This window comes from Bos indicus, chromosome 8 (genome assembly GCF_029378745.1).
Source record: "Bos indicus isolate NIAB-ARS_2022 breed Sahiwal x Tharparkar chromosome 8, NIAB-ARS_B.indTharparkar_mat_pri_1.0, whole genome shotgun sequence".
In the NCBI taxonomy this organism is placed as follows: domain Eukaryota; kingdom Metazoa; phylum Chordata; class Mammalia; order Artiodactyla; family Bovidae; genus Bos; species Bos indicus.
This window is the reverse complement of record NC_091767.1, coordinates 66167155-66180837: the sequence shown is the minus strand read 5'-3', so window position 1 is coordinate 66180837 and position 13683 is coordinate 66167155. Positions and strand designations below refer to the sequence as shown.

At 37.2% G+C, this 13683-nt stretch overlaps 1 non-coding gene and 1 pseudogene across 1 annotated transcript; both read right to left on the bottom strand.

Moving 5' to 3' along the window:
• Nucleotides 1-4419: 4419 nt before the first annotated feature.
• On the bottom strand, nt 4420-4491 carry TRNAS-ACU (transfer RNA serine (anticodon ACU)). Its single transcript has one exon. It is a non-coding gene; the product is annotated as a tRNA-Ser (tRNA).
• Nucleotides 4492-7436: 2945 nt separating this feature from the next.
• On the bottom strand, nt 7437-7535 carry LOC139184690 (U6 spliceosomal RNA; annotated as a pseudogene).
• Nucleotides 7536-13683: the final 6148 nt, after the last annotated feature.

Genomic DNA, 13683 nt, shown 5'->3' with positions numbered 1-13683 from the left:
TGGCTATATTTTCTTATAAACATCTTTCCTCTGCACCATGAAAGAATAGTTGCTGTTTGTCCCCACTTATTTCTCTTTCACTTACTCTTCACTCTTTTCCAATCTAATTTTCATTCAGCCAACTATGATTTTTCCAGTAGTTATGTACCGGTGTGAGAGCTGAACCATAAGGAAGGCTGAGCACTGAAGAATGGATGCTTTCAAATTGTGATGCTGGAGAATACTCTTGAGAGTCACTTGGATCACAAGGAGATCAAACCAGTCAATCCTAAAGGAAATCAACCCTGAATATTCATTGGAAGGACTGATGCTAAAGCTGAAACTGCACTACTTTGACCACCTGATGCAAAGACCCAACTCATTGGAAAAGACCCTGATGCTGGGAAAGATTGAAGGCAGGAGGAGAAGGGATGACAGAGGATGGGATGGGTGGATGGCATCACTGACTCAATAGACATGAGTTTGAGTATCTGGGAGATAGTGAAGGACAGGGAAGCCTTGCATGATGCAATTCATGGGGTAAAGGAGTGTCAGACATGACTTGGCAGCTGAACAATAACAATAGCCCTAATATTGTTTTTTTCTGCAGAAAAAAATACAAAACATTTCCACCAGATTTTTTTCCTTTTTTTCTGATTTATTGTATCTTTCCACTTCCTTTCCTTTTCTCCTTCATGGTCTATCTTCAAATGCATACAACTTAATTCAGAGATCCGGATCTTGGTCCTCTTCCTATTGTATAGTAGTTATTCCTGAAAAGTATGATTTGCCCTTGGACTTCAACTATTGAAATGTTGTTGACCCCATTAACTACATCTCTAGCTTGGAACTCTCTCCAAAGGTATGTATTCTTTTTTAAAATTTTTATTTACTGAAGTATAGTTAATTTATAAGATTGTGTTGATTTCTACTGCATAACAAACTGATTCTGTCTTATATTGCATCTGCTAATCCCACACTTCCAGTCCATCTTTCCCCACTATCTCTTTCCCTTGGCAACCACCAGTCCATTCTTATGTCTATGAGTCTGTTTCTGTTTCATAGATAAGTTCATTTATCTCATATTTGAGATTTTACATATAGGTGATATTTTTTAGAAATCAGTAATTGAGAAACCAAGCACCACACTCAAAGAGTTGTAGAGCTCAGGTTTGTTACACCGGTGGGCCTAGAGAAGTTAACATTCCAAGCTCTGAGCCCTGAACAAAGGGGTTACAGAGTTTTTATAGACAGACTATAGTGGGCAACACTAGCCACTAATAGTCTGGTTTAAACTAAGGGATTTCACACGTGGGAACAGCAGTCAAGATGGGGAGGGGAATGCCTGATCTTTACACAGACAGGCATGATTAAGCAGGTTTGCAGGGCCTGGGCAATTGCAAACAGTCTGACAAGGGTGAGTGAGTTAAACTCCAGCTCCTGTATTGTAAGGCCCCACTTTCTGAGACTACATGACCTACTTGATCCAGACTTTGCAAGGAGCAAGCTGAGTTACAGAGGCAGAACAAGCAGGAGGTTATGTGAAATTTTAACTTTTCCTCTTCAATATCATAGAGTTTTCATCTTTCTCATTTTGATTTACTTCACTTAGTATGATAATCTCTCGGTCCATCCATGCATGCATGTTCAGTTGCTTAGTCATGTCCGACTATTTGCGACCTCATAGACTGTAGCCTGCCAGACTTCTCTGTTCATGGGGTTTCCCAGGCAAGAATACTGGAGTGGGTTGCTGTTTTCTCTTCCAGGGAATCTTCCCAATCCAGGGATCAAACCCAAGTCTCTTGCATTGGCAGGTGGATTCTTTACCACTGAGACACCTGGAAAGCCCCATAGGTCCATCAACTAGCTACAAATGGTATTATTTCATTCTTTTTAATGGGTGAGTAGTATTCCATTGTATATATGTACCACATCTTCTTTATCTATCCATCCAAATGTCAATGGACATCTGCATTCCTTCCATATCTTGGTTATTGTAAATAGTGCTGCAAGGATTAAGGTACATGTATCTTTTCAAATTATAGTTTTGTCTGGGCATATAGTTATATGCCCAGGAATGAGACTGCAAGGTTATATGGCAACTCTATTTTTAGTTTTGTGAGGAACAGCCATAATGTTTTCCGTAGTGACTGCACCAATCTACATTCCCACTAACAGTGTAGGAGGATTCCTTTTTTCCATACCTCTCCAGCATTTGTTGTTTGTAGACATTTTAATGATGGCCTTTCTGACTTATGTGAGGGGGGTACTTCATTGTAGTTTTGATTTGCATTTCTCTTGATGAAAGTGAAAGAGGAGAGTGAAAAGTTGGCTTAAAGCTCAACATTCAGAAAACTAAAATCATGGCATCTGGTCCCATCACTTTATGGGAAATAAATGGGGAAACAGTGGAAACAGTGTCAGCTTTTATTTTTGAGAGCTCCAAAATCACTGCAGATGGTGATTGCAGCCATGAAATTAAAAGACACTTACTCCTTGGAAGGAAAGTTGTGACCAACCTAGACAGCATATTCAAAAGCAGAGACATTACTTTGCCAACAAAGGTCCATCTAGTCAAGGCTATGGTTTTTCCAGTGGTTATGTATGGATGTGAGAGTTGGACTGTGAAGAAAGCTGAGTGCCAAAGAATTAATGCTTTTGAACTGTGGCGTTGGAGAAGACTCTCTAAAGTCCCTTGGACTGCAAGGAGATCCAACCAATCCATCCTAAAGGAGATCAGTCCTGGGTGTTCATGGAAAGGACTGATGCTAAAGCTCAAACTCCAATACTTCGGCCACTTCATGTGAAGAGTTGACTCATTGGAAAAGACCCTGATGCTGGGAGGGATTGGGGGCAGGAGGAGAAAGGGACAACAGAGGATAAGATGGCTGGATGGCATCACCAACTCGATGGACATGAGTTTGGGTAAACTCCAGGAGCTGGTGATGGACAGGGAGGCCTGGCGTGCTGCGATTCATGGAGTTGCAAAGAGTCGGACATGACTGAGTGACTGAACTAAACTGAATAATTAGTGATGTTGAGCATCTTTTCATATGTCAAAGGTAATTTTTATTCTTGTCGATATTTTCATGTTCGTGTTACACATTAGATAAACCATTTTATGTCTTCTTAAATCCATGAAACCAATTCCTGTGATTTCTTCAGAGTTAATGTCTACAGGTTACTGATTCCACAGATGCAGGTTATTGTGCTGGAGGCTAAACCATGGGCCACTGCCCTCCATGTGTGGATTCTGTGTAAGTCAGGGTCATGGAAGGCCATATCTGAGGGTGGTGAAAACCCAATAGGTAAAATAAGGCACAACCATGTACTTTATCATCTTGTTTTTTCAATGACTTGTTTTTATTTAAGTACCACCTAATTCTTATTTATCTAATATTTTTATTTTAAAAATAATATTCATGATTATAATTCTGTTTTTATTGTTGCAAAGCTTTAACTACTCTAATGATAATATATTTCATGAATCACTATTTCTTATGTTTTCTTTTGTGATCATTCTTGTGTAATGAAAGAAAAATGTATGTGATTTTTTTTAATGGAATATTTTTAGAGCAGTTTCAAGTCACAGAAAATTGAGCAGAAAGTACAGAGAATTCTTATATACCCTCATCCTCACAAATGCAAAGCCTCCACTATCAACAGCCTACTCCTAGGTGGTACATTTTCTACAATCAATGAACCTATATCGACCTAGCTGACTATATTTATGTGGATCTATTATACTTTGGGCTCTTTACTCTACTTCATCAATTGATCAATCTTTCGTTTTTTAGTCAATATCACACTATCATTACTGTAGCTTTATAGTAAGTTTTAAATCTAGTATTGTTTTCCTACTCCATACTCTTCCTTCAGTAGTGTGTTAGCTATTCTGGGTTTCTATATAAACTTGAGAATCAGCATATCAATGTATACTAAACATATTGCTGGAATTTTGACCAGAATTTTGCTGAGCCCAGAGATCAAGTTTGGAAGAACTGATATCTTGACAACATTGAGCTTTTCTATCCATGGAATATCTCTCCATTAACTTAGTCCTTTGTTTTCACTTATCTGTATTTTAAAGTTTCCTCAGTATAGATTTTGTACATATTGTGTTAGATTCATATCTAAGTATTTCATTTTTGATGGTATAATATAAATGTATTATGTGTTTAATTTCAAATTCCCCTTGTTCATTACTGGTTCACAAAATAGGTGGCTTTGCTTTTTTAGCTTTCCTGTTACATAGGTTCAAGATAGAAATATAATAACCCGTGACACTTACCCATTTTTTTCAGTAAATATCTGCACTCAACAAAAGTGAAAGTGAAAGAAAATGAAGTCGCTCGACTGTAGCCTACCAGGCTCCTCTGTCCATGGGATTTTCCAGGCAAGAATACGGGAGTGTGTGGCCATTTCCTTCTCCAGAGGATCTTCCCTACCCAGGAATTGAACCTGGGTCTCCCACATAGTAGGCAGACACTTTACCATCTGAGCCACCAGGGAAGTCCATCTGTACTCAACAAAACTAAAACTTAAAATATGAGAAAATGAGCCTTAATTTCCTCCTTTCCACTTTCTACAAGTCAACTAAAATTGAATGGATATCATTATTCTTAAATGAATAATGAAGAAGCTCAAAAGATAAATCTGAATATTTATATACTAAAATTTATTTTTCAAGGACAATTCCTGAAGAATTAATGCCTATATTTCATTTGAAAAAAAAAAATAGAATGCTTATTCACACTCAATATGGTCATTGCAGAGCTCTTACTTCACTGGTCTACATGGGACTGTATCTGCCAGGTCATTATTCTCCAGTCAGGGAAGAAATAACTCCTTTAATCCTTTCTATATGTGCCATTGACAATGGACCTCAAAGGAATGCGTTTCTCAACATAGATAAAAATTATAATATCAGTCGAAAGACTGACATATTGGTTGGCTTAGAAAGGTTTATTATTCAAGATACTCTTGATAATTATTGACACCAAGCCATATGCTCAGACTCTTTATCATATTTGGAATCTGAGAGGTATATTTTGCAGGAGATGTGGAATTAAAGCTCACATGTATTAATTTAAACCTTCTCTCTTTAAATGTGCAGCAGCTTGACAAGGTAGAGTCTTCAACTGTCTGACAAGAAATCAAATTATTATAGATGATTCACACATCCTTCACCTGCAGACCTCAAGAGCCTCATGAAGAGCCTCCCTGTAGCTCTTAGGTTGCTCAAAACTAATAGAATGGCTTTTATTTTTAGGTCTAGCATAAGGTATTGTTCCTACAAGGCTGGCATTTTTGTGAATGCCACTGTTATCACTTACCACATGAAAAGCAAAGCCTGGAATAATTAGTTAAATCATAATACAATGCAGTTATTAGTTTGGACCTTCTCTTTTCTCTTGAGAGTTTGATGAAATCTAATGAAATACTCAAATCCAAGTCCTGTGGAATCCCAACACCTTCCTCAAAAGTTGTGAAATTTCCCAGATAAATTAAGATCTCATGGCCTTTTTGACTAAGAACTTCTGCTTTGTTTCATAGATTACCTTATATTGATAATCCACATAGATTAACTCATTAATAAAACAGTTTCCTTCATTAGTTTCAATAACCATATAAATAAATACAATTAGTCAGCAAATGAGGAAATAATAATGCTTCTATATAAATATAGGGCTATAAAATATGAAAATGACCAACTGGACATCTTGGAAGTGCAAAATGACATTAAAATAAAAATATAGATAAACAGATAAACCTCAAATTATGAGATGAACAGAAGATTAGTAGAAGCAATTTATGGTATAATTTCTAATTTTATAATTTGTTCTGAAATGAAATTTTACTTACTTTGGCTGGAATGAGAGCTGCTTTCTGAACACAGTACAGTGACATTACAAATCAAAAAAGTACATGAAAGAGTCATTAAGAGAGACTGAGAATGTCCATTGAGATGAACCAAATAAAAATTAGTGAAGTTCCAGAAGTATAATAGTGAAGAGAGGGGAATTATTTAATTTCATTTTCCTGATTCAAAAATAGAATCTACCAGTGACTTCTGAAATTACTACATCCCTCTGCCCTTACCCAGGTCATCTTGTTCAGATGAGAGAATCAATAAAATTGTTCTTCCTTTGACATTCTTTCACCTCTCCCTTTGAGTTTTCACTGAATATGTCAATTCTGCATCGTCAAGACATTTTTCTTATGTCCAGGTTCGAGTCTCCATATTTGTTTTAGTATCAAAATTGATATATACAAATTTCATTGCCAATGTTTTTGCTTTATTTTGCTGGTAGGTCTTGATTAGAAGAAATTTATTCTCCAAAAGTTTCTTCAAGTAGTATTCACAGGAAAAATACCCTTTGATTTTTTGCATGTTTAACACTATCAGTTAGACTGGTTGTATAATTTTAGGTTCATGCTAAGTATGAAAGTTATTTTAAAATGTAGTATTTCAGTAATAGTATATAACATTATATTAAGACATATCAACCCCTTTATTAATTCTTTCAAAATATACTTTGAAGACTCTGCCTCCCAATGCATAAGAGTGTGGATTCGACCCCTGGTTGGGGAGCTAAGATCCCACATGTTTTGTGGCCAAAAAAATCAAAGCATAAAACAAATCCAATACTATAACAAATTCAATAAAGACACACACACACACACACACACACACACACACACATATATTCCTGGTGGCTCAGATGGTAAAGAATCTGCCTGCAATGCAGGGGACCCAGGTTCAATCCCTGGGCCAGGAAGATCCCCTGGAGAAGGAATGGCAACCCACTCCAGTTTTCTTGCCTGGGAAATCCCAGGGACAGAGGAGCCTGGAGGGCTACAGTCCATGGGGTCACAGAGTTGGATACAACTGAGCAACTGAGCGTGCACGCGTGCACACACACACACAGAGAGAGAGATATATTTTTTGAGTACCAATTCTATTGGCATCCCTGTAATAAAAATGGAAAACATAGAGAAGGAAAATATATCAGTCTTTTTAATGAAGACAAAGTATAGTAAAGAGAACATAATTAAATAAAGACAATTATGAGCAAGTTATCTTATTCTAAAGTAAATGGTCTTAAGGAAAGAAATTCAATTCTCTCAGATTTTACAGAGGAACTCAAATCCAGCCAGTAAAGACTTCCCCAAAATTTTTATTTTATATTGGACTGTAGTTATTTTACAGTGTTGTATTAGTTTCAGGTGTACAGCAAAACCTTTCAGTTATACATATACATATATCTCTTCTTTTGCAAAGTCTTTTCTCAGTTAGGTTATTACAGAGTGTTGAGCAGTTTCCTGCGCTCTATCATAGGTCCTTGATGGTCATCCATTTTAAATATTGTAGTGTATACATGTCAGTTCCAATCTATCTCTCTTTCCCACACCCTTCCCTCTGGTAACCATAAGTTTGTTCTTTTAATCTGTGATAAAAAATGGAATGCTTCATGAATTTGTATGCCATTCTTGCACAGGGGCCGTGCTAATCTCTGTATGGTTCCAAGCACCAAAGAGCTTGGAGTGAAACTCCAAGACAAAAATACCAGGATGGTCAGCAGGAATGAGCATTAACTGTGCAGGTGATACGGTCTTCAGGTGAAACACCATCCACAGAGCCTCATGGTGAAGAAGGTGTGAACAACTGGAGAGAAGGCCCTTTGACTATGGGAGCAGGAGATGGAGGGGAAGCACTGGATGAGGTTGGAAAGCCAGGCATGGTCCTGGACATCCTGGGCCTTAAAGGCTGTGAAAAGATGTTGGTATTTATCCTGAGAGCAATGAGAAACAAGTAATGGGATTTAATAATGTGTGTGTATATGTAGGAGGATAAAATTATTAGATCTATGTCATGAAAAGAATCTGGCGTCAGTCTGAAGAAAATAAGAGAGAGAGAGAGAGTTCAATTAACTTAAGGAATCCAGTTAGTAGCAATCTCAGGCGGCCTTGGCCTACCGTGGCTTGAAGCAGGATTTTGGTTCCTGGCCAGAGATTGAGGTTGGGTCATAGTGCTGAAGGTATCAAATCTTAGCCACTAGACCAGTGTGGTGACAAGGCCCTGGCCCTTCAACTTTACAGAAAAAAGAATTCCCACAAAGACAAAAAGTAGTGAAATAAGTAAAGTGTTTATTAGGAGGAAAGAAGAGTACAGTATGTGTGGATAGACACACAGGCAGACAGAGAGAGAGAGAGAGCTGAGTCCTCGTGGTAGTTTCAGTCACTTCTATGGGGCATTTCTCCTGGATTTCCTCTGGCCAATCATTATGATTTCCCTGGTTCAGAGTCTGTATTTGGTTTATCTCAGAGTCCTCCCATGTGCTTATGCATCTCTCAGCCAAGATGGATTCTACCAAAGAGGCCTATGGGTATTTAACATCACTGAACATCACTCCCCTTTGGACCTCCAAGGAGCCTTTTTGCTCATGTATAGTCGGGGACGTCTCTTGACTTTGAGAATGAGAAATATGTGATCGCTTATATTCTATCTGGGAAGGTCTCAGCCTTCTCCCTCGATTGTCCTGCTATTTTTGTCTTGGAGTTTCAGTCCACAGAGAACAACTCCAGCTATTTGCCCCAGCAGTCCATCTATCTCCTGCTTCAGTACGGTTAGAGATAAAGTAAAGACAGTTTTCTGGCCTGGAAAATCCCATGGATAGAGGAGCCTGGGAGGCTACAATCCATGGGGTTGCAAAAGATTTGGACACAACGTAGCAACTAAATAACAACAACAATGGCTATTTACTTTGCAATGGTAGCAATGGGTGAATGAAATAAATTAACATGAGATCTAAGAAGAGACTGAAAAGGGACTTAATGATCAAATTAAGTACAATTTACATAAAATCCTATAACAGAGATAGGAAACTGATAACCACCAAGATATGCACCTAAGAGTTGGGTCAACTTAGCAGATGATACTTTGATACTTGAAGTGATGGTTAAGGAATTTGAACAATGCAAAGTTACATTTGTGTTATCTGGGTCTTTATCAAAGCTTAACATATTCTATCCAGTTTTCTCTTGTCTATCTAGTTTTCTCATTTATTTTTCACAGATGAGCTTTTAAAAATTCCTCTACTGGAAGCTGCTCTTTTAGAAGTGAAGTGACTGCTGTTCAGTGAGTAATTTCTAACAGTGTGATATTAGCTGCAAATATTTAGATAATCACATGGCTTGAAAAGAGGTGCCTGTGACAACTTGGCTTACTGTTGACTCTTACTGCATACTTTGGCAGCTCACATCTCCTCTGTGCATCTGCAGGGCTCTAGGACCAACCATGTAGAATAAGATTCAACATGGATTCAATGATAGAGTTTATTAAAGTTATAAGAGTTATTTTTATAGCTATTGATTCTATGTTGTCCAGTGTTTTCCAAGCAGATGTTCAGTTAAAGTGGTAACTTTTTTAAACATATAAGAGATATACAAATATGTTTGCATGTTTGAATCAATAGCACTTAAGTTTAAAAATGAGCCAATAATTTATTTCTGACACTAGGCAGTTGTCAAACAATATTAATGTCTGTAAATCAACAGATGAACACAGAAGAATTGCATTAAGCCCTGTGACACAGATAGCAGTGTAATGGGGTCCATCTTTCATCAACTTAACTAAACACCTCCCATTCCTAATGCCTCTTCCCTTACAAAAGTGAGCTTTGGAATGACATGTGTACAAGTGAATCTCCTACTTAACAGCTGCTGAGGGGTGAGTACTGACAGTAAACAGCCAGATGGTTATTAGACAGATCTCTTGCATGATTCAAGTAGAATGACAACTCTATGCAGAGGTGACAAGGCCTGGACAAACTTTTCATGTAAGTTTTAGAAAATTAGAGTAAATCAAGAATTTATAAATAATATAGTTGAACGTCCCAAACTGGCTGAACTTAGTAAATGTTTCACTAGTAAATCAACTGGAAGTCCAAGCCAAAGTACACTTAGAAGCTGTATGGACAGGAGCTAACAAAGCCAAGTGGTGGTCTTAGGGGGAGATTTTGGCAGCCCAGTCAGGTTACTGAGAAAAGGCTTAGGGCTTAGGACCAGCCAGCACCTCTGGGGGCACCACAGGCTGTGACTTGAGCCTCATCTCCAGGGCATCAATCAAGAAGGGAGATGGGGAGAGCAAGTTTGAAGTGGTCAGAGGAGTTTTTTGCCCAAATTTCAACTCATCCTCAAAGAATATAGTGTCTGCTTCCACCTGTCATCTAACAGGAATGGGCAAGCCCATTCTGTAAGAGATGGCAAACCTTCATGTGTCCCCAGAGTTTTCCTTCTGGGGAGTCTGCTTTACTGTAATTGTCAAATCAAGTGAAGATTCCCCAGCCTCACGTCCAGCTTCTGAATGAGAATCTCCAATGAGATAGATAAAGCCCAGGAGTTCATACAATTTTATGCCCACTGTTCAAACAATCATAAGATTTATTTGGAATCTAGAAGACAAAGATAACTATTTGATTAAATTTCTTATCTTAAAAAGTGAAAGCTCAAAAAGTTACTTATTAAAACAAGGATAAATTGGGATATATTGACATATAAAAACTACTATAGTTAAAATGGATAACCAACAAGGTTCTATTGTATAACACAGGGAACTCTGCTCAGTATTCTGTAATAATCTAAGTGGAATAAGAATTTGAAAAATAATAGACATAGCTGTATGTATAACTGAATCATTTTGCTGTATACTTGACACTAACAAAACCTTGTAAATCAGCTATAGTCTAATACAAAATAAACTAAAAAAGAAAATCACTGTGAACATCAAAAAACACATCTCATTTTAATCTTTGAAAGGAATCTAACAGATATTCACAGCATACAAAGTTCCCAATGCTCAGAAGCTAAATCAAGATGGGAAGAAAAGGATAGTATCAACATCAGCAATTGTATGTTTTTGCAAAGAATTAAAGCAAAGTTTAGGGAAATGAAAGGTAAATAGAGAGATGCAAAAAGCAAAAAAGAAAACACAAGCTGATATGTTTGTGTGTGTGAGACTGATAAATAAAGCTGACTGTCATTCAAAGAAAAGCAAAACAGTAAAACATTTTAACCCAACAAACCGAAGGAACCACAAATCAGTCATTTAAGAACTATCCAAACTAGGAAATTAGTGACATATATTTTAAGGAAAACATCACAAGGGACTAATTTCTTTCTGGTTAAGTATTTAGTTATAGCTAAATCCAGTTTTTATGCATGATAAATTATCATGCTGTAAAATACAATGCTTTCTAAAATCATTTTTACTCCATAAGATGTTTACAACCACAAAATTCATCTACAGACAGGATAAATGAAGAAACAACAGGCTTTTTTATAGGAAGTTAGACAATTATGAGATATATGAACATAATTCTATGGCACTGATTGAGCACCAAAACTTTAAGTGTTCTGAAATATTTTAAAGATTTTATAACTTTTTATTAAAGAGATAGTGTCACATAGTAATCTTTTTACATTAGAAAAAATTTTCAACATTTTATTCTTAAATATACTATTTATAACTTAATCTAAGTTTATCATAAAATGGTACTCTCTCTTTTCCCTCCAATAATAAATCGTCATTTATTAAAATAAACTGGAATGGAAATGCATAATTCTTAAAATTTATAGTATTTTGATAGAGTTAATAGCGGAGACTCTGAATTTATAGACATAATCATTAACAGCTTCTTTTTAGAACTTTGTATTACTTTTTTTTTTAGTTTTGTTGTTCAGTTGCTAAATGAAGTCGCTCAGTTGTCCTACTCTTTCTGACCCTGTGGACTGTAGCCTACCAGGCTCCTCCATCCATGGGATTTCCCAAGCAAGAGTCCTGGACTGGGTTGCCATTTCCTTCTCCAGGGAATCTTCCTGACCCAGGGACTGAACCCAGGTCTCCTGCATTGTAGGGAGACACTACTGTCTGAGCCACTAGGGAAGTCCTGTTGAGTTGCTGTTATGTCCAACACTTTACGACTTTATAGATTGCGTGTGCCAGGCTTCCCTGTCCTTCATTATCTCCTGTAGTTTGCTCAAACTCATATCTATTGAGTTGGTGATGCCATCCAGCAATCTTATCCTCAGCTGCCCCTTTCTCATTCTGACAGCAATCTTTCCCAACATCAGGGGTTTTCCAAAGAGTTGACTCTTTGAATCAGGTGGCCAAAGTATTGGAGCTTCAGCTTCAGCATCAGTCCTTGCAATGAATATTCAGGGCCGCTTTCCTTTAGGGTTGACTTATATGATCTCTGCAGTACAAGGGACTCTCAAGTCTTCTCCAGCATTACAGTTCAAAAGTATCAATTCTTCAGCACTCATTCTTCCTTATGGTCCAATTCTCACATTGTACATGACTACTGGAAAAACCATACAGACCTTTATTGACAAAGCTATTTCTCTACTTTTTAATATGCTATCTAGGTTGGTCATAGCTTTTCTTCCAAGGAGGAAGCATCTTTTAATTTCATGGCTGCAGTCACCATCTGCAGTGATTTTGAAGCCTCCCAAGATAAAGTCTGTCACTGTTTCCATTGCTTCCCATCTATTTGCCATGAAGTGATGGGACCAGATGCCATGATCTTAGTTTTTTGAATGTTTTAAGCCAGCTTTTTCACTGTCCTGTCTCACTTTCATCAAGAGGCTGTTTAGTTCCTCTTCACTTTCTGTCATTAGGGTGGTATCATCTGCATATCTGAGGTTGTTGATATTTCTCCTGGCAGTCTTGACTCCAGCTTGTGATTCAGTTAGTCTTGCTAACAGCTTACAGATTGTATTTATTTTTTCAAAGAGCCAGTTTTTGTTTTGCTGGTTTTTTCCTATTGATTTTCAATTTTCACTTTCACTGATTTATACTTTAATTTTCACTATTTTTTTCTCCTTCTGACTTTGGATTTAAGTTATTCTTCTTTTTCTGCTTTCCTAAGGTGGAAACTTAGTTATTGATTTTAGATCTTTCTTTTTTCATGGTATGTGTATTCATGCTATAAATTATATATGTACATTAAATGCTATAAATTTCCATTGAAGCACTGCTTTTGCTACATTCCACAGATTTCAGTGTTTCCATTTTGTTCAGAATAGCTTTTAATTTCTCTTGAGATTTCCTGTTTAATGCGTGTGTGATTTAGAAGTATGTTGTTTACTTTCCACAATTTGGGACTTTTTTGGCTCTATTTCTGTTATTGATTTTTAGTTTAATTCCTTTGTGGTCTGAGAGCAGAAATTGTATGACTTCTACTTTTTAAGATATGCTAAAGCATGTCTTATGGCCCAGAATGTTGTTTATCTTGGTGAGTGTTACCTACTAGTTTGAGAAGAATGTGTATTCTGCTGCCACTGAATGAAGAACTCTATAGAAGCCCATTTCATCTAGTTGCTTGATGGTATTGTTAGTTCAACTATGTCTTTCTTGATTTTCTGCCTGCTGAATTTGTCTGTTTATAATTTTGCTGTTGTTCAGTCACTAAGTCGTGTCTGACCTTTTGCAACCCCATAAACTGTAGCACGCCATGCTCCTCTGTTCTCCACTGTTTCCCAGAGTTTGCTCAAAATCATGTCCACTGAGTTGGTGATGCTATCTGTCCATCTCATCCTCTGCCACTCTCTTCTCCTTTTGTCTTCAATCTTTCCCAGCATCAGGGTCTTTTCCAATGAGTCGACTCTTTGTATCAGGTGGCCAAAGTATTGGAGTTTCAG